This window comes from Ovis canadensis, chromosome 1, assembly GCF_042477335.2.
Source record: "Ovis canadensis isolate MfBH-ARS-UI-01 breed Bighorn chromosome 1, ARS-UI_OviCan_v2, whole genome shotgun sequence".
Taxonomy (NCBI): Eukaryota; Metazoa; Chordata; class Mammalia; order Artiodactyla; family Bovidae; genus Ovis; species Ovis canadensis.
This window is the reverse complement of record NC_091245.1, coordinates 277,492,957-277,497,305: the sequence shown is the minus strand read 5'-3', so window position 1 is coordinate 277,497,305 and position 4,349 is coordinate 277,492,957. Positions and strand designations below refer to the sequence as shown.

Genomic DNA, 4,349 nt, shown 5'->3' with positions numbered 1-4,349 from the left:
CGGGTCGCCTCCATTGTTCCTCATGAGAATGGCTGTGTTGGAAGGGAAGTGAATCTGGGCCCCCTCAGACGGTGTGCACAGCTAAGGCAGACAAGCGTAGAGCAGAAGAGGGAGCAAGCCCCATCCTTTCTGTGTGAGAGGCGGGGAGGCCGGGGGACCTGGGCGCGGGAGGGTGCAAGGCGAGGGGCCCAGCTTACTTCGGCTCCTGCTGCAACTCAAGGGAGGAGTCCTGCTGAGGCTTGAGCTGAGGCTCATCAGTGCAACAGCTGACCGCAAGCTCCTCCAGCGCCCCTGGAAGTAATGAAAGAACACTCGCGTTACGTGAAGGAGGCAAGAGGACTTTCAGCAGGGATTTCACCCTGCCGCTGGTCAAGAGCTAACCACAGGGCTTTCCCGAAGCTGCCTGGCTGGAAGTGAGACGTGGTGTGAAAGGCAGTCACTCGTGGGTGAGTCTTTGCGACCCCATGGACTATACGGTCTGTGGGACTCTCCAGGCCAGAAGACTGGAGTGGGTAGCCTTTCCCTTCCCCGGGGGATCTCCCCATCCCAGGGATTGAGCCCAGGTCTCCAACACTGCAGGTGGATTCTTTACCAGCTGAGCCACCAGGGACGCCTTGGAAGAGGCTCTCACATAGATGATGGGATGGCTTATCTAGGGAATCCAACAAAGCATCTGCAAGCTGCTCGTAACAAAAATGAGCTCTGTAAAGTCTCAGGATATAAGGAACAAGCAGGACCGGCCACATGATTTGTAGCAGCCCATTGCAAAATGGAAACGCAAGACCTTTTGCTCAGACATTGCTAAGAGTTTCAAAACAGTAGCAGCAGAGCATTACGCTAAGCACGGGGTCCCTCCGAGAGTAGGACCCTGTAACACTGCATGTGTTAGAGTGACCTTGAAGCCAGTGCTTGACTAAGGCACAGCTGGCCAAGTGCAAGGATAAACTGATAGAAATTGTAGATTTCAGAACTAAAAGAATACAACAGTGTGTGGATAAAGAGAAACCACAGCTGAAAGATAGAAGGAATAAAGTAGAGTCAACAGATGTAGGGAAGGTATTGAATCACGGGGCAAGGGATTATACACATTCTTTCTAGTCATACAAATTAATCAGATACTGGGACAGGAAAATGAACTTAGTTAATGCAGAAAACAATAGCATGAAATCTATGAAACCATATTCTCACACCACAATGTAACAATACAATTATAATTAAGTAGGAAAAATAAAATTCTGCAGAAACAAATCACATGGGAATTAAAATTTTAAACCCTGCATTAAATTACATAGAGAAAAGTTACAGCAGCAAAAGTATTTTTTAACACAGCAACCATACAAGTGCAACAGATCCTTCCAATTAATAAGATGCCGACAGAACTGTGGCCAGAAAATGTATCTCCTTAAATATATACTAACAATAAAATGAGGATAGAAACATCACGAATTAATTCTGTACCTAAGGAGCTTTAAAACAGAATAAGGAATTTAAAACAGAATAATAAACCAAACTAAAGAAGGAAAGCAAAAAAAATGCAACCGGAAGTTTTTTAATGAAGGAGGAATAATCACAGGAAACCAACAGAATAGGAGTTTGCATTTTGACAAAATGGCAAAATTGATAAATCATTGGCCTGATGAAAACGAGAAATTACAAATGAGTGTAATCAGGGAGAAGACAGCTAAAACAGCTAAAAGTTGTGTTAAGAAGCACTCAGGGTATTTGTGGAATATATGTCCCTCTTCTGCAGATGGAGGCAGTGGTGGATAAACGGGGACAGAGGAAGAGGAAGCTGGGCTCTCCAGCAGACATCATCTCGGCCCTTAAATTCAAGACGCTTTGGATGATCTGAAGCAGGGGAGTGAGGTCTGAGGGACCCACACTCCTGTGACCTGGCCTAAGCAGAGGGATCTTCCTTCCTAGGAGTTTTGCTCAGACAGGATGATGCAGAGATTTGAAGGCTTATTTTCTGAGGCCAAGGGTAATTCATTTATTCAACACCAGTTCACTGGGAGTGTGAATTTCTCTCATACTCTTATTAGCAGCTGAGTTTCACACTACACCAAGCCTGGGAGGGACTGGGTGACGGCGGGCAAATCTGTTCCAGCTTCGTGCTTGTTCACACCGTAGGCTCTGTGCTTTATGCTGGTCATGCCTTTGGAAGCAAACAAGCCTGGGTTTGAGCTCGTTTAATTTTGACTGCCTGGGTGACCTTGGGAAGAAGATGTCATCTCTCAAAGCCTCACCTTCCTTAAAGTGAGGCTTAACACAGTGTCTACTTTCTGGAGTTTCTCTGAAGGTGCGAAGAAGATACTGAACCCACCGCATTTCTGGTGTAGAGAAAATTTCCACTTAATGTCAGCTGCCGTTTTTTGTTATGATTACACATCTTTGTGTAAAAGCAAACAAATAAGGAGTGTGACTAAGCCCATAAAAATAAAAAGGTCAAGAACACTGCTCTTGGCGATGAGTCTATGGATAATTGATTTAATAATCATGTGCGTATGATTTCTTACAAATGTAACAAAAAGCATATGCAGTAAGGAACAGAAAATATTGTTAATTCATGATATATGAACAGGAAAAGTGAGATACATATGACCCTGACACCTAACTGGAGACTTTTCTAGCTTTTGAAGAATAAATAACCCCTTACGCTACTTAAATTATTCCCCAAATACATATATTTAAGTATGGTTTGTTTCTGTAGGGAACAATATTTCCTAAGTAAATTTGTTGGGGCCTTAGCAGGGCTAGAAATTCTCATTAATGAAACAAAGATGCAAAATCTTAACAAACAAAATGTAATAGGTCTGAAAATTGTCCAATATGGAAAAAGCAGGATTTATTCAAAGAATGCAAAGTTGGTATATTATAGCAAAATATTTAATAAAAATTAATCATAAAAATAAGGAAATATGCACAGTGGATTACTACCTTAGCAAAAGTCAAATACAAAATTAGCTTGCTATATTCCAGAAGAAAAAAAATCATATATAAAAACAGGAAAAAAATGAAATTTTAAATTCTGTTTGGGTAAGTGAATGCAGCTATATTTAGAAAGTAGAAATAAACAAGTTATTAAAAAATGAAAAAAGTCAATGATATCAACTCAGAATAAATTGGCTTAAAATACGTAAAATACAAATAGAAAAATAAATATATAATAAATAAAGCAGAAATAAGGTATCTGCAAAGCCTAAAATTAGAAAAGATAACAATATTTTTAAGCTAATGAAAAGGTTTAATGAACTATAAAGTAAAAGTTCTCATGATATAAATATGTAGAATTTTATAAATTTGTGGAACACATCATCTGTAAACATAGAAATCACTAATGCCAAGTACTACCTAAAGGTATCATTGTACTCATGTTCTATTTCAAGTTACTATAAATTATTAAAATAATTATAAGAATCACCGGAATTAGGTATGAACTATTCAGGTCAGTTCAGTTCAGTCGCTCAGGCATGTCCAATGCTTTGTGACCGTGGACTGTAGCACGCCAGGCCTCCCTGTCCATCACCAACTCCCGGAGCATGCACAAACTCATGTTCATCAAGTCAGTGACACCATCCAACCATCTCATCCTCTGTTGTCCCCTTTTCCTGTCTTCAATCTTTCCCAGCATCAGGGTCTTTTCAAAGGAGTCAGTTCTTCACATCAGGTGGCCAAAGTACTGGAGTTTCAGCTTCAGCATTAATCCTTCCAATGAATATTTAGGATTGATTTCATTTAGGATGGACTGGTTTGCTCTTCTCACAGTCCAAAGGACTCTCAAGAGTCTTCTCCAACACCACAGTTCAAAAGCATCAATTTTTCAGCGCTCAGCTTTCTTTATAGTCTATCTCTCCCATCCATACATGACTACTGGAAAAACCATAGCTTTGACTAGATGGACCTTTGTTGGCAAAGCAATGTCTCTGCTTTTTGATATGCTGTCTAGGTTGGTCATAACTTTCCTTCCAAGGAGCAAGTGTCTTTTAATTTCATGGCTGCAGTCCCCATCTGCAGTGATTTTGGAGCCCAAGAAAATAAAGTCTGTCACTGTTTCCATTGTTTCCCCACCTATTTGACATGAAGTGATGGGACCGGATGCCATGATTTTTGTTTTCTGAATGTTGAGTTTTAAGCCAATTTTTTCACTCTCTTTCACTCTCATCAAGAGGCTTTTTAGCTCCTCTTCACATTCTGCCATAAGGGTGGGGTGATCTGCATATCTGAGGTTATTGATATTTCTCCCAGCAATCTTGATTGCAGCTTGTGCTTCCTGCAGCCCAGCATTTCTCATGATGTACTCTGCATATAAGTTAAATAAGCAGGGTGACAATATACAGCCTTGATGGACT

At 40.8% G+C, this 4,349-nt stretch overlaps 1 long non-coding RNA gene across 1 annotated transcript; it reads left to right on the top strand.

Moving 5' to 3' along the window:
* The first annotated feature begins 219 nt into the window (after positions 1 to 219).
* LOC138428354 (uncharacterized) lies at positions 220 to 2,458 on the top strand. The gene is made up of 2 exons (XR_011252393.1): positions 220 to 446; positions 1,751 to 2,458. It is a non-coding gene; the product is annotated as an uncharacterized lncRNA (long non-coding RNA).
* The last annotated feature ends 1,891 nt before the right edge of the window (positions 2,459 to 4,349 follow it).